This window comes from Molothrus aeneus, chromosome 6, assembly GCF_037042795.1.
Source record: "Molothrus aeneus isolate 106 chromosome 6, BPBGC_Maene_1.0, whole genome shotgun sequence".
Taxonomy (NCBI): Eukaryota; Metazoa; Chordata; class Aves; order Passeriformes; family Icteridae; genus Molothrus; species Molothrus aeneus.
Genome location: NC_089651.1, coordinates 29,038,023 through 29,054,952, shown reverse-complemented (window position 1 = coordinate 29,054,952; position 16,930 = coordinate 29,038,023). Strand labels below are relative to the sequence as shown.

The 16,930-nt window shown below is 44.8% G+C and overlaps 1 protein-coding gene across 2 annotated transcripts in view; it reads left to right on the top strand.

The window, feature by feature from the left end:
- Nucleotides 1–16,930, top strand: part of SUSD6 (sushi domain containing 6) — a 93,378-nt gene that overhangs the window by 4,870 nt on the left and 71,578 nt on the right. Inside the window, exons 3-4 of one of the 2 annotated variants that reach the window (XM_066551842.1) lie at nt 6,044–6,155; nt 16,021–16,113. The gene's annotated coding sequence lies outside the window, so the exon portion shown is untranslated. Of the gene's footprint in view, nt 1–6,043; nt 6,156–9,105; nt 9,120–16,020; nt 16,114–16,930 lie in introns of those variants that run through there. The other variant, XM_066551843.1, reaches the window with a different exon arrangement.

Sequence of the window (16,930 nt, the reverse complement as noted above, 5' to 3'; positions counted from 1 at the left end):
GCCAGTGTGCTGATGGTGAGTTGTTATTTCTGTTCATCTTGCTGGGAAACACCATGGTGTGTGCTGTTTGCTGTCTCACTGAAACCAGTCAGTCCTCAGTAATGAAAAGATTTTGTTGGTCCCTGGCTGAAGGAATCTGCAGAGAATTGTCTGTCTCTGTGTTGAGGACTGGCAGCAGTCTTGCTGCATGGATGCTTTCTTGGGGTCATGCTGAACAGCTCTCTATTTGGCTTTGTGCAAGTTTGGCACATCTGCAGTAGTTTTGTATTTGGATAAACCTAGTCAGCTACCAGGACTGTTTGAACAAAACTATGGTAGTCTGGCAGAGAAAATGAGGGGAAAAAACCTTGTCACTGCATATTTCCATGGAAACAAGTATAGGTATTAGGGTAGATTTTATTTGGCTTTCAAGATATTCTGTTGTCAGTGGTTATTTCTGGAGCAATTAGGATGTTGGCGTATATTGGCAGAAACCAAACCTCAGATGTGTATGTTGAACCTAATGCACGCAGTTCTTCTGGTCAGGCTTGGCTTCTTTAGGGAACTCATGGGTCATGAGGGAGTTATGGAGCCCTTGCACACAGTGAATCATGGAGGATTTGGCTCCAAGGTCATAGAGCAAACTTCAGATGAGGTAAACAAATAGCTGAAATGAGTATGAAGATGTCTTTGTTATGAGAGGTCAGAATACACCACTGGAGTGATCCATGCAGGACTACAACCTATATGTGCACGGGCTACTCTCCATATACAAGTAGTGCAGTGACCCAGAATAGGCTCTAATAAGCAAGGGCCATTGAATGTGAACTCAACAGGAAGGCTATATCCTAATGCTACTTGGTTACATTTTCAAGCTGAAGCTGAATGCAATTACATCCCATTCATTTACTTGAAAACTGTTGGTTTTGAGCAAATGATCACTCTTGCATGCTGCTTCAGATTCCAAACTGCGCTATTTATTCTAGCACAGCCTGGGAATCACAACATGAAGCTATTGAAGAACAGTGGGAAATGTGACATTGCTGGTGATGCTCTTCCAGGGAAGTAAAATGCAAAGTGTAATCAAACAGAACAAACTGTCAGATTAAGACTGGAGATTTTAAATTATTTTTGTTTAAACTAATCTGAGGTGTTCATTAGCTGAACAGTAAAATTATTTCTCTTTTGGTATGATTTTTACCTTCACCATGGATTTTATCAGTTAGGTATTTTTAGAACTGAAAAAATGTCACATCACTCCTCCTTGGCCTATTGGAAGCCACATCAGAACACAGTATTCTAGGATATAGTATTTAATGTTCCAATTTAAAAATGAGCTGCTTTTCCATTCCTAGATTGTACTTGGTCTTGCCTGATGGTGCTATGCCAAGGAGCTGGCAGCCAGCAGGAAGAGATTTGCTGTTTCCTTCTGCTCTCATCTGGCACAGCAGGGAGCATGAGAGGGGTCAGGAGTTGGAAGCTGGACCTTTCCTTTTTTTGTTATCCCTAAACCCATGCTTATGGAGTGCAAAGGATGTATATGGGGCCAATGCACTCAGCCTGCATTGGTTTCTATTATGGCCTGAAGAGAAAGGCAGAGAGGTGTTAAACCCGTGATGCCTGCTCTTGAATTCAGGAGAGCTGGAGGACAAATATCCTGCTCATGAAGGCAAAGTGAACACACACGGGCAGGGTTGCATCACTCTCCCACATTAGGTCCAGAGGAAGTAGCCCAAGCCTGAGTTGCCCCTGCTGTTTTAACACTGTTTAACAATGACCTGAGCACCAATGCTGCCATGACTTTGGCCAAAGCCCCTTATGAATAATTCTGTTTAATTATGGGTGAATGTCTGCAGCTGAAACCTACTACCCATAATGATAAGATTAGATTTAAATTCCTCAAATTATACCTATAGTTACACGCTTAGATTTTGGAGGGGATAACCTCTATTAATCTTTTACAGCATGAGCAGGGATTCTGAATTCCTTAGGCATCAGAGAGCACCTGTCCAGAACCCCAGAGGCCATACCAGTTCCAGTGCAGTTCAGAACCCATCATGTGAATCGCATGTCAGCAAAACCTCCCCAAGGGGGAAACTGTTCTACCTGAAGAATGAGTAATTGCAACTGGAGACAGTGCCAAATAGATTTTTCTTTTCCATTGGGCTGATTTCTGGGAATAAAGCCAACTGGAAGACTGCTAGAAGAAAATCTTCCTAACTGATCATATTTGCAATCAATTTTTTATGCCAGATGTTGTCTCCAAAAATATGAAAGTAAGCAGACAGTAGTTCTAGTATGCAGCTTCAAAAGGGCTGATTTTTATATAAGGAAAAGAAAATTAAGATTTGCTGCTTTCTTGAGGTGTACAGAGTCTGTATGTAGCCAAACAATGCAAAATCATGAGGAAAGAACGGGTGGGAATCCAAGAAGTTAACAAATGTCCCATAACAAAAACCTACTGTGTAATAGAAAGACTTCTACAGCTACCCTTAATTGTGAAGAATTAGTCAAGAGAAGCCTGACTTTATAATTTAATTTTCAGAGTTGACAGAGGAGAAGTTGAGAGTAAATTGGGTTGCTTTTTGGGCAATCGTGGAACATGAAGTTGTTGGAAAGCAGGAAGGGTTGAGAACAATGGATGTTAGACAGGAACAGGTTCAGTTCTTTGCTTGTCACTTTTTTACTAAGCAAATGGTGTAAGTTGGTATCTATGGGATCTGTACCACCCTCTTCCATCTGTGAAGAGGAATAATAGCACCTTCCCTAAGCAGTGCATAGTCAATGTGATAATGAAGCTGAATAACAAGTACATTAGATAAACTTGGCAGTGGGAGGAATTTAAGATGGTTGGAAGGTAACTTAAATTGCTTACAGGATTTTATGGTGAAGGAGGTTTTGTCCTTCATCATCTTAGATCCCCTTTACCTCTTTACTGTAGCACATAAGCAGTGATGCAGCTACTGTATCATTGAACATACTAAAGGGGGTGGGATGATGGATAGTTTACCATAGCAGTTTTGTAGACTTGGTGCTTCCTATAGATGTGTATATAGGTCAGATCCTGCAGTTTCTCTCCTTGAACTAACAGGCTCACTGTACTCAGTGATTTGGGTTTTGTTGTACAATTTTTTTTCTTTTAACTCTCATGCTTTTTGGCACAGTGTAGGGATGAGATTCGTGAGATTGTGCCAGTACAGGTCCATGGCACTGAAAAACACCACAGTGAGATAACTGTGCAGGATGGCTGCTGTACAGTGGCACTGTGTGCAGGCAAATTGTTCAGCTGGGTTTTGAGTGTCATTCCCTGGGACATGGCATGGGTGCTGATTGTACCCAAAGGAAGCAAATGCTAAGAAGGCAAATGTGATCTTCTGGTTTATTGGGCAAAGTGTCTCTGATAGCAAGGGAGGACACCACTGTTTTGCAAGGTACTGAGGAGACCCTGTGCAGAACACTGTGTATTATTCCAGTGTTGGGAAATCCTGGAGGCAAGATTCTGGTGTTAAAAAAGATTAAATTGAGTTTGAGACAGCAGGGCTAGTTAGGATGATCAGTGAACCAGTAAGCTAGCCTTAGGACAGGGCACTAAAAGTGCTTCTATCTTTGAGCCTATAAAATGAAATTTGAGGCAGGATGTGGCAGACCTTTAAAAATATGCAAAGGACCAGGCAATTTGCTCAGCCAGTGCCTTTCATGTATCCTGCATTTTGCTGTGCTAACCTGGGGACATGTCACAGTCACCCTCAGAAATGCAGACTCTGAAGAAACAACTCCTATGAAAATCAGGGTGGTTTGGTTGTTGACTTCAACTGTAGCAAGACCTACAGGAAACTCCCTTTTCCTTGCTCTGAACATTTAGCCCTTAAGTGAAGTGGAATTAATACCATTGTGCTGTGTGGCTTGAAACTAGCACAACTGGAGCAGAAGTCAATTTGCTGTATTTGAAAGAAAATTAATTAAGGCCTCATTTGTTTCCCTCAGAGAGAAAAGCTCTGGGTAGCTTCCAGGAGATTTTTTTTTTTGAGCTTCTCTTGTACAGGCCTATATGTACAGAAGAAAGTAGTGCAGCTTCAAGACCCAAATCCCTATAAACTCCAGGGTGTGAGCTGGAGCTTCTTTCTCCCATGACAGCATGACAGCCCTAGTGACTGCTCCACAACTATATGCTGCATTTCAAGTCACAGAAATAAAAAAAAAATCTCTTAATGCAATGCATGTTTGTGGTACTCCAAGAAAGGAAATGTCATGGCAAGGATGGTGCTCATAGCCAGGTTTAGCCTTACCTGTTCTTCATCAGCAGACTGTGAACTCAAGTGCCCTAACAAGGCAAAAGGGTGGATGGTGTGCCAAGATTACTCTTTTATTCTTGTTTTTCCCATGTTGCTTTAATAGTCTTTTGGAGATGAGCTGCTCTATTTACATCTACTCTGAGTATTAATAATGAATAATGCCCTGCTAAACACAAAAAAAATGTGCATGGGTTCCAGTGTATGATACTGGAAGTGTAACTGAGGGCTAGCAGGCCAGGAGATGTGTGCAGAAGGAAGTGGGGAAAAAATGAAAGCAAAACAACAGAGGTATAATCTACAGGAGGCTAATGGGCTGTGAGGATTTTGACAGCACTTAAAAACTGATTTACTCCTGCACAAATCCCATTTCAAACAAGTTGCCAATAGGTCACAGAGGTGTTCCCAGCAAGAAGTAAAGGAGGAACAAGAGTGTGTGTGGCTGTCATGTATGCCCAACTGGGAGATGCTGTTTGCTAGAATGAGGCCTGGCATGCTGGCAGCTCCAAGAAACAAAAGGCATCTCTGGTGTGTTGCCAGCTACCCGCTTTCCCACTGGAATCTGGATGTGGGGGGTTGATGGAAACAGAAAAATGTGACTAGCTCTCCTGCATCTTAGCAATAAGAGCTCTCTCTGAGAAAAAAGGGTTTGTGAGAGAGTTCTCTGAACCCAAAAAGTCTTTGATGACTGAGCTGGGAGCTCAAGGTGTCTGTAGCAGCCTATCCTTAGAATGAAGCTGTCTTAGTCTTTTGGTTTGCTGGCTGGGCATCAATGTGGAGGAGAGAACAAATGGCATGGAGCAGGTGCAGCACTCCCTCTTTGTCTGCTGGGCACACAGCGCTGGAGAGAAGGAGGTCACATAGCATGGTGACATTACCAAGGCTCCTGGCCAAGGATAGATTGTGTGACAGCCTGAAGTAACATTATCTCTTAGATTATGTTTTTTCTCCTCTGATAGTGCTTAGACTGTCATGAGACCCTTTCTAGTGGAGCACTACCATCAGAAATCATATTTTATCAATGGCTTCTCTCAGAAGTGAATTTACCTTGAAATTGGAGCCATGTTAGGTATGTGGCACCTGAACAGGGTTCAATAATTTTTGAAGTTGTATTGGGTTTCCTTGGCCAAGCTTTGGTAGCAGTGGGGAGGGCCACAGGGGTGGCTGCTGTGAGAAGCTGCTAGAAGCTTCCTTCATGTTCAACAGAGCCAATCCCTGGTGGCTCCACAGATGGATGTGCCTCTGATCAAGGCTAAACACCAGCTAGAAGTGGTGGTAATGCCTGTCCTTGAAGGCCTGCACCCCGAGGAAGAGTGACCCACACTGCAGCAGTTAGAGCAGGACTGTGGTCTGTGGGATGGACCCAGGTTGTGGCAGTTCACAGAGAGCTGTTGTTCGTGAGATGGACTCAGGCTGGAGAAGTTCATGGAGAACTGTATCCTGTGGGAGGGACCCACAGTGAAACAGGGGAAGGATTCCCCTCCCTGTGCAGTGTGAGAAGCCATGGCTGATGAACTGACCATAGCCCTCATTCCATCGTCCTGTGCTGCTGGGGGAGGAAGTAGAGCTCAGGAAGGAGGAAGGGGTGGAGGGAAGGTGCTTCAAAGGTTTTATTTTAATTCTTATCATCCTACTCTATTTTTTTTTACTAATAAATTCAGTTAATATCTCTAATTCTGTCCTGTTTCTCTCCATGCTGGTATTTGATGAGTGATCTCTCCTGGTCCTTATTGCAACTCAGGAACCCTTTGTTATATTTTCTCTCTCCTGTCCAGCTGCAGAGGGGAGTGACAGAGTGGTTTGGTGGGTGCCTGGAATCCAGCCAGAGTCAACCTACTACAGAAGTCCATCATGGGAGGGAAGGAATGGGCAGATGTGTGCAGGAGGGTAAGAAGTAACATTTGTTTTCACAAGGTTGTGAAAGGCTTTTGGTAGTTTGAATGGCAAGATACAAATTTCAAGTTTGGGATTAAAAATATGTTTGTTTTATTTGATTAATCCAGTGGCAGATCTGGATCTGGAGGGCAGCCACTGTCCCTGTGGGGTCTATGAAGGCGTGCAGAACAGTATGCATTTGCATCACTATGAGAAATATTGTTGTAAAACATGTCCTCTCTGGGCCAGCTTCCACTGCTGCAGGTTTGCCAAAAGAACCAGGGCAAAATGTGATGTGGGCTGTCTCACTGCCCCCATGTATGGGCTGCCCTTTTCCCCAGCCCTGTGCTAGTAAGTCTGACCAAATCCCATCCGTGTCTCTGCCAGAATGGAGTGTATTGATGGACTAAGAATTATGTGACAGCAAAACTCTTCTGTGGAGTAAAAGCAACATCCATAACCACTGGATAAGAAATTAATTATTTAATCAGATGGGGCCACACAAACTAAGCATGCTTTGACCTTCTGGTGGAGTTTGGCAGCTTTTATGCTTTAAAATTTCTATTACTGAAAATGAAATGTTTCAATGAATTATTTATTTTGATCTCCATTCAAGCAACTGGAAAATGAACAATAGGAAAGTTGTGCCAAACTACCTGGGTTGAGACCATAAGCTTTGTGCCTTGGGGAGAGGTGCTCTGATGGTAGCAGCTCCCAACCTTCCTTTTTTTGACACATGTAATAAGGAGAAAATGTCTCACCTCCTTCTTCAGAACCTGGAGCCTGAAAAGACTGGAACCAGTTGGTCACAGGCATTTGCCTGAAGAAGGCTGTAACTGTTCTGGGGGCAGTTGGTGGCATTTACCTCCTCTGAAGCACTGGCAGTTGGCTATTGCTGGTAACAGGATGTTGGATTAGACCAACTGGTGATCTAATGCAGTGTGGCAAATTCAATGTAAAAGGCATTAGTTAATGTCTGTGTGATATTTTGGACATTTAAGATGGTCTGTGAATGCTATGGTGGTCTGTGATGATAGATGAATAGATGGTCTGTGATTCTATGATAAGCAAAAAAATAAGCACAGCCAAATTAGTGTATCTGAGGCCTCAAAGGAAGAATTTAGTGGTTTTATTATGGCTTGATACAGTTATGAAGAGATATATGTATGAATGAAAATTGCAGAAACAAAGTATAGCATAGAAATAAAAGGATCTCTAAACGTTAAAAAAGTTGAACTGGTTGAAGCCAAAAATGTGATGAATCATCCCCTAGTGAGAAGTCATTTTAGTGAGAATCTGCCAAGAATTGCACCTTTCTCTGTGCACTAATGCCATGAGCAGAGGGAGTACTGTGGCAGCCTCCTCACAGCTCTTTTATTTCAGAGGTACAAAGGTTTCTGAACTTTTCCTTCAGGATCAGGACAGCTGCACTAATTGATCAAAGCACAGCAAAACACAGGCCAATATTTTCACTCCGTGCCTTCCACCTTTGCATCTGAGATGTGACAAAAAGAACAGCTGTGTGAATCAGCAGGTTTGCGTGCAGCTCTAGCTCCCACTCTTCCTTCTTGCCTTTAGGCATGTTTTCCAGATGATGATGTCGTTTTTTCCTCCTTTTTGGTGTTGAAGTGATTACAAGGGGAGTATTTATAAGGAATATTTTGTGATGTATCATATTTATTTCCTACATCTGATGAAATAATGGTAAATGATTGGTGAGCTATAACCTGTTATGGGCTTTTACTATGAATGATCACCGTACTATTGCAGAAAAATAGGTAAACTTCCCTTCACCTTTCCAGTAAAACTACGCATGGTTCCTTTCCCATATAAGAGGGAGAACAGCTCACTATCCACAGCAAAATATGAATAATGTAGCAGATCCATAGAAAGTAGGTGTTAGTTCAAGCAATAGAAAGGAAAGCAAAGCAAGAAATCCTTCCTTGATTCCCTGAAGGCACTTTTGGAGTGCTGTCTTGGGAGCAGCCGTAAAAAGCAGATGAAGAGAGAGGAGGTGGCCAGGTGTAAGCATCCCCTTCGCCTGTATGCACAAAACTCCTGCGAGCACGAGTGTGAGTGACCTCCTGCACCAGCCCAGCCTTGGGCCTTGCAGCCAGCAGCGTGGCTGTGCTGGTGCCGCACAGCAGGACGGGCCCAGCCGGGCCCTGTGCTCCCTCGGGCTGTCCCCACGCAGCGGCGAAGGGTGTGCCAGCAGGGGACCTGGTGGCACTGAGCCTGCCGCAGGAGCATTGCCATGGCTTCTGTGCCGCTCTGGCGACTTGGCAGGAGCGTGCCCACGGCTGAGTCTCCGCAGGGCCCGAGCTCTGGGGTGGCTCCGCAGCCGCGACAAGGGACACGCTCATAGTGCGCTGCTCCCGCGGCCCGGCGAGCAGGGGCTGGCAGCGCAAGGAGACGGCCGGGGCTGTGCAACAGCGCTCTTCCCTGCTGCTGCTGCGGAGCCGCGTCTGCTCCGGCACGGAGCGGCAGAAGGCCGGAGAGGGCTCCAGCTCTGCTCACAGCCGTTGTTCCCCGGTGCCGTGCCGACAGCGAGCGCCACGTGTCCGTGCAGCCGCACGCCGCCCCGCGGAGCGACGAGGAGCTCACAACAAGCCCGCCGGCTCCCAACAGCGGCCGTCGCTGGATGCGGCGGGGCGGGGCGGCGCTCCGCCCCACTCTGCCCCGTCCCGCTCCCCGGGCCGCGCTCCGCCCCCCGCGGGCCGCGCCGCAGCGCCCCCCTCCGGCCGCGTCTCCTCGCGCGGCTCCTTTAACGGCTGCCCCGCCCCGCCCCGCGCCGCCCCGCGCGCCGCCGGGCCCAGCTCGCGGGGCGGGGCGGGGCCTGGCGCGCGGCGGCGGCCGGGGCGTTGGGCGGGCGAGACGCCGGGGCGGCCGGGGCGCGCGGCCGCCGACCTGCAGCGCCAGGGGCACCGGCGCCCCAGCCCACCCGCCGAGCCCGCCCGCCGGGTGAGCGCCCGCCCGGTGAGCACCCGCCGCTGCCGCGGGGGGAGGGCGCGCAGCCGAGGGGCCGCCGGGGCGCGGGGCGGGGGCAGCGGGCCGGTTGCGGCGGGGCGCCGAGCCGGGCCCGCCGCCGGGGAGCGGGGAGCGTGTGCCGGGCGGGGGCCGGGAGCCGGAAGGTGTCGGCGGCGCTCCCCCGGTGGCCCGCGAGGGGAGCCCTGCCCGGGTGCGGCCCCGCACGGAGCTGGCGGTGCTCGGGGCTGCGGCGGGAGCCCTTCCCCGCCCGGCTGCCCGGCCGCCTCCCTTACATAATGTCACCTGCGGTACCTGCGGCTCCCTCGTGTCACAGCGGCGGGTGGTCGGTGGTGGCGGCAGAGCTGGGCTTTCTCTGAGGTCAGCGCTCTTAAAGTGTGTGTGTCTTCGGGCGTGAGGATTCGCTTGGTGCGGGATGAACCTCTAGGGTTTAAAACCCCTAAGTAACAGCGGATAAGCGTTCGCCGCGGTCTTCGCGTTTTCCTTTCGCAGAGCTTTTGGGTGCGTAGGGAAACACAGGGAAAGTGGTGTCTGAGATGAAGGTGGTAGTGGAGGCACTGCTGCGGACAATTCAACGTGAGAAACTTTGTGTTTGTTAGGTTTTCATCTTTGCTTTCTTCTTTGTGGTGCTTTAACACTGCCCAGAGGTCAGAGCTTCCGTAGCAGCTGCCTTTACACGTGTGCAGTGCTTAGGCTGAGCTTCTACTTGTGCGTGTAACAAATCTATGGTAAATCCTCCGTGGAAGACCTGGAACTCAAAAATAGCCGTGCTAGGCTTCTCAGAACGGACAAGCAATAATTGTTCTAAGTATCCCGAAAATTGGGTAAAGGATGAAAAAATACCATAATAAATTGTTCTTATTTTTAATATACTGACGGAAATAGTAATACAGTTTCTCAGCTTTGTAGTGTTCTTTTAAACAGATTAATGCAAATACAGTAGTTTCAAGTGGGCGTATTCTCAAAGGGGTTACGTTATTGTGGGGAATAGACGTGATCTCAGTGTAGTTACAGTAACACAGATTTTGTTGAGTGAAAGGGAATGAGAGGAAGTAAATATATAAATTAACAATATTCTGAAGTAGTTAAGAGCTAAACTGAGCCGATGGGCAGAGAGGATCTTGCACTTGTCTGTGTTTCCTAGTGGCTTTTTGTGCGTGTTCCCATAAAAGCTATTATGTAATGGTGCTTCTCTTGGCAGGAATCTACTGTCACCGTAATTCCTGAGGTTTCTGGAGCAATGCAGCCTGTTCAGAAGAGTCGTGGCCAGAACAATACAAGAAAAGTTCTTAAGAGGAGGTGTTTAACCTCTTTAATTTTTCATGCAGTAGGACTAGGCTCAAGACATCTGGATCTTTTCCAGAGTATCTTTGCTGTCCTCTGTTATTCAGCTTGTCTTTCTCTTCTCCTAGGCTGCGCTATAGCTGTTGGGCTCCAGCTAGCTGCTTACATCTGCATCAGAGCCGGGAAAACATTGACTCTCTCCTTTAATAATATTTGTTATACTTCTCTTTCTAGTGATTTTTTTTTCTTTTCCCCTCTGAACAGATGCAAAAGTGATATAGTTAAAGCACTTAACTGTTGCTTAGACAAGAAAAAATCTTGAGATAATGGAGAAAGGGAACTCTCCTAGTTCTCATCTCTAGTTTGAACTTGTCTGTATACATCAAAGGGAGGCAAAATGCCTAAGCAGAAAAGGAATTTGCATATTAAATGCCAGTACTCTAAGGATTGGTGCTCTCTGTGGTGTCTGCAGTTTATCGTTGATTTCATTCACCTCTTCAGGTGTCTGCCATAAATCTCTGTAAGTCTCCCTCTTTTTCTTCTTTTCATGACATGCTTTTTTGGGGGGTATATTTTCATGAAGAGAGAATAATTCTTTCTAGTAGTGTAATCTGGTGGCCGATTGTGGCACTGGCAGCTTTACAGATCATAATTTTGTCTTTGTAACTTTCATGTTGTTTCTGGTAGTAATTCTCTAAGCAAAACTTTGAGAAAGAACTAGTTTTCTTTTTCTTGTTTGCAGTTTCATCTTCCCTCTTACATTGGCTTGTCCTGTTATTTAAATGAGTGTTTTATGGATCATTAGAAAAGACAGTACCATCTGAAAGTAGGAAAGTATGTTTCTTTAAGAGCCACTGGGTGAAGGATGTGCTTGAAAGATCTGCAACTTAATCTAACTAGATTTTAAAATTGAAGGTCACTGTAGAGCAGAGTAGCACATGATAAGGGAGCCATAACCTCCTCTTAGACAAGTTACTGTCAAAACCCAGGTGCCCCCATATCCTATTTAAAGGCAGATTACTCTCTAAAGTATGGGTCTGGGAAAGTACTAGTCTCAAGACAGAAATTTCCCAACCACAAATGTAGCAGAGACTTTGGCTCTGTCCCCTTCTCTCTCTGCTTGTCATGCAAATTGACCACCTGCAGATTTTGAGGAGGACCCAATGCCCTTGAGTCGTGCAGCGCTCTGTGTCTCTGCTGAAACATTTTCCACACAGTTATCAGCAGTTTATATTTAGTGCAGTGTGTGAAGGTGGATTGAAATGGCTGCTTGAGCAGAGCTGCCTGGGCAGTCAGCAAGTAATGGTAACTGGAGTCACTAAGTGTGCGTCCTGCCTGCAGTGTAGTGGTTTTGGTGGAATTTATTCTGTTTGGGGTCAGGGTTGTTTTCTGCTGCTTTGCTCCTGCCTCGAGAATTGTTTCAACTCTCAGTGAGAGCAGCCTGCCATGGTCTTAACCTTAGCTGTGCAACATCCTAACCATAGATTTGGGTTTCTGTGACTGTTCCTGTTGCGTCACTTCTGCTTTTTATCGGTGTAGTTGCTCACACCACAGCCGCCTACTGCTGTACTGCCCAAATATGGCTCTCGCTTGTTCTGCTTTTGTGAGCAAACGGATGAAAGTTGCTGGCCTCTGTCAGTCCAGGAAGGCTGGATGCTGCACTCAGGGTCTGTGTCAGGCCACTGTTGCTGTATTTTTTTTCCTTTTTGAAAGTTGCATTTCTTTTTGCTTGCCTGAGCTACTTCCAGAGAAACCTATTATCTGTGAATAACTGCATGAAAGGACAGTAGCTTGGAAGCCTTGCTCCAAAGTTTCCTGAACTATGTCCTTTTGTGCACTCTGCTTGGCACAAGGACTCCTTGCAGCTCCTCTGCCCTCTGAGCCACTTGTTGGCTGCTGTAACCAGCTGATCCCAGCTGATCAGGCTTAGCTGGGAGAGGCATCTTTCACTGGCAGGGTTGGTCCCACAGCCTGTTTGCCTGAAAGACTGGGAAGGAGGGAGGAGGGGCAACAGGGATTGAATTCTGCTTTAGGAATATGTAAATATAAACACGAAGACATTTCCTAGAACAGGGAAAGGGAAAAATTAACCCATATATAGCAAAGGTATTGTGGTATTACTTTAGAGTAGATTTCTTTTGCCAAAATACACTAGTCTGTAATTATGTCTAGTTGTCATGACAGGTGTCATGTCCTAGAAATGCCATCATACATGTTTAAACTCTTGTCATTAAGTTACTCTGGGTACAAGCAGAATTATTTCAGATGTAACAATTTAACCTACAGCACAGAGTAGTTGTAGTTGGGAGCAGGTAGATTACTTCAGTGAAGCACTCTCTGTCTTTTTAAGCCCATCTGTGTAATTCATCTGGTTTTGCTAGTCTGTAGTTGATGTAGACGGTATTTTCCCCGACTCTGCTAGAAGTCTTGTTTATGCAGCTGCAAAAATTGATTTTAACTTTAATCAGTAGAAATACTTCCTATAAATGTCAGGAAGTGAGCTTTTGTATGTACGAGAAAAGTTTTCATCTGCCATTCATATGTTGGCTGTTTTGTTATTGAGCAGTGGCAGCTACTGCTCTCTCACAGGAAGCTTAATGCTCTCACATGGCTTACTACATGATGTAGTCTGCACAGTGTGTTTTCAGACCAAGCATAGTGATGCTAATAAGAGACCAGTGAAAGCCTGGCCTGTTGTTTGCTTGCTTATTTATTTATTTTAAATATTTGTGTGTAGTAATTCAAGGCAGTTTTTTAAGGAAGCTCACATTGAAGAGTTGCAGGACCAGGAGTTAGAGGTGTAAAACCCCTACTGCTTTCCCACTGTCTCAGTTGTCCCCCCAGTTTCTGTTTCCGTGTGTGTTGAACAGTGGGCAGGCTCCAAAAGTGGAGCTTTGTCTGCAGCACAAGGGATCTCTGTGTCTCATGTCACTCTGGTGATTCCCTGAGGGGAGCTGCTAGCGTGGCAACCAGCCCATCAGCTGTAAATTGGCTTCCTGGTATAAGTGAGTGTTGAGTGGAATGGGTTGGTCATCACTGCTGTGGTAATCTTGTAACAAGGCAAAGTACAGCTTTTGGAGCTGGTTGAGCAGAGTCAAGGGAAATTGGCCACTGGAATCACTTTCATGTGGTAAATAAAACACCACGTCATATTTGTGCTACAGAATAGAATGGCTTTAATTCTTACAGTGTTTAATTCTTACTTGCCATAGGAGTAACTTCCTGGTAGGCAGTTGAACTTTGCAGGGCTGAAATGTGCACCATTTTAACCTCATGCTCAGAAATGAACCAGCTTCAATACCGTGTCTCCATTCATGGCTCCCTTAGCTTACACTTCAAAAGTGCCAGGACCATTTAGAAAACTTCAAAGCCATTTACATTTTTCCCCAACTAATTTTCCTCACAGTTTATAATATTGCTGTGCTTCACTGCAGTTCCTGTTTTTTCCTTGCATTGATTTAATGGGATTTTGTAATAAAACGAGTGGGAATTGCAAGAATTTCTGATCAAAACCAAATTTGCAGCCTGTTAGGGAATGAAGATAGAAAAGAAGTTATGTTGGTATATTAGATCTCTTTCTGCAGGACCTTTAGGGGTACGTAAGTTTTAAGAGGGAAACCCTGCTGATTAATTGGTCTTAAAAAAATTAGCAAGCAAACCAAAACCAAACAACACCCTACCCAACCCCCCACTTGCTGTGAGTGAGCTTGAGAATGATGTTAAAGGCTGCTTGCTTTGAAAGGAGCTGTATGTGTAGTGTTAAACCTATAGGTTAGTGAAATGCTTGAGTATCTTCAACATATTTATGCTCTTTGGGTTTTCTCTGTAAATAACTTCTTAAAAGTCTTCAAGGACTTTTAATATATTAGAGCAGCCCCCACTAATACAGTTTTATGAGAGGATGTGTTAGAATCCCCTTTGGGTATTAGAGCCCATTTGTGCTGACCACTCTCAAAAGGCATTTTATTTGTGAGACCCAGTAAGGTGCTCTAATGTTAATCAAAACACCACCCCCCACCCCTCCTTTAAAGGAAAGTGCGTACTGGGTATGTGTGGCTCTCTAATGAGCCAAAAGCCAGCTGATGTTCAGTGAAGACAACAATAAGTTATCATTCTCTGCTGTGTATGGATTCATTATATTTGAAAGCTAAGACAGAAACTGCCTCTAAAATACCCTGTATAGGTTATCCTTTGGTGCTGATATGCAGACTGAGGAGAATCTCTTCTGTGCCAAAACACCAGCCTGGGAGGGTGATTGACATATCTGCTTTTCAAGAGAAGTGTCAAAATTGCAGAGCATTGCTCAGAGGGTATGAAAGCTTCACTTCTCCATCTGCCGCCGCATATGCCACAGGCCAGCCAGTGGCCATATGTGCAATCATCCTGAAAGCTTTAAAGCCAGCTTCTCTCTGAGGGCCCCTCACTCCTTTTCAAAGTCCAAAAAGGGCATGCTGCTTGCTTCAGGAAAGGGAGGGTCCTGTTTTCCCTAAGGAAAATCGAGTAGTATGTCTTTATAAGCTAAAGCACTATTGCAAAGAGCTGCGTGATCCTGAAATGCTGCAGACTCATTCTGTGATGTGCAACAAAAGCGTGCTGGAGACTCATTGCAAGCTTTGCCCTGGTATATGAGTAGACTACAAAACCATACAAACTTGCTAGCAGAGATTAATTAAAAAGAATTTCATGGGTACGGGGAGTAAGGTTGTAAGATCAGGGTTTGTGTCTTTTCTTAAGCATATCAGAGATGTGAAGAGCAGTTTGCTAGGTTTACTTTTCATTTCATTAGCTGTGAGAACTTTCATCTCAGGTCTCTTTGTGGTTTCCTGTCTTGCAGGCCTTGCACAGTTCTGTGGCTTAAAAAGCTGACATTTAAATGTGACAATGAAATGTTTAGCAAAAAAGGAGATCTTTAAGCAGGCTAGACAAAAATTTCTTTCAGCTGCATAGCTTTTGCTCTCATTTGGATGACCAGTTTTCCCAGTTCTCAGTTTGTCGTTGTGCTTCCCAAAGTGGAGAAGGTTTGCCTTATTAATAGCCATATTTTTAAGTATTGGAATTTTTAGTAGTAGTGCTGAATAAGAAGAGTGTATACAGTGATGAGACAGCGAAACGTACTTGTGAATTTTGGCACTACAGAAATAAATTTCTGTTATGCTTATCTGGGAAGTATGCAGTATTTGCAATCACTGAAAGTGCATGTGTGTATCTGATGGCTCGACTTGATGTAGTTTTAGTATGTGTATTTTGGGTAACTTTTGGGAAGTTTCTGTCCTGCTGAAAAAAATCCCATCAAGCAAACTTGAGTGCTGCTGAAAAATGTTTTTGGTAATGTTCTGTTACACTTGAAACTGTTCTCTTCTTACCTTGAGATTTTTAAATGGAATGTGTGAGGATAGTTTGCATATTCTTTAGTTTTGAGTAACTTGTGCAGTACATCTCAGACTCAGATCTGAATTTTTTGAGTAATGTCTGTAACAGAAGCATAGCTGTGTGCCCGTGTCCTAAAAACATAATAGAACTACTTCTACCCCTCAAGCCTCCTGCTCTTTTGTGTGACAGAGTGCCATTCTTAGTACTTACAGGGCTAATACCTGCTTTTTTTGTGCAGTTCTAGGTGTGTGAATCAACCTATTGTCGCTGAATCATCAGTTTAATCTGGCTAATTTGACAACCATTGTATGCCAGCCTGTGTCAATACCAGGTAAGATGAAAGCTGATGCTGTTACTTTGTTTTTCCTGAGTTTTTGCTTTTAAAACCTGCATTTTGTACAAATGCCATGACTCTTCTGTAAATTGAAGGCAGAATGTGTTGCCTTCCATGTTCTCATCCCGCAGTGAGACGGCCACTTCTGTTAGCATCTCTAGCTTTTGAAACAGGAAGTATTCTAAAATGTTCGTAGGTTCTGACTCCTTTGTAGTCATGCCTTAGCATTTTTCTTTACTCCACTGTTAACCTGGTTTTTGTGTAGTTTAGATACCACAAGCTGTGGTTGTTTTTTCCTTGTATTCTCCACTCTGGTACCACTCCCTGGTTTTGCTGAAGAAACTACTGAAGTCCTTCCTGCCTTCCAGAGTTAAGCATGCATGATAAGTCACCTGTGCTATATGACCTTTTCTCTTGAACAAAAAATAGGTTTTGTTTTGATTTGATTTTTTCCCCCTACCTGCTCCCAAATGTTACCTTTGAAAACTTATCATAGAAGGATCATACTTGTGTATTGTATATTTGATGTTTTAGTTGTAAAAAGCTACCCAGATATGTCTTTCAGAGAATTAAATTATAAAGCTGTTATTTGGACCTCATCCTTTTATCCCCCTTTAGAGAAGGGGTGTAGATTTCAGGGGGTGAAGTGGGGAGGAAATCCCTTTAATGCTTTCAAGCAGGTTATTATCCAGCACTCTAAGGGAGTCCTAGTGCAGACAAACTAATGTGGGCCTTTGTTCTGATGCTAATCAAGATAGGGATAATTCTTCTGACTACGCCCTCTTCCCCTCAGAACCCTCTAGCATTGATAAGG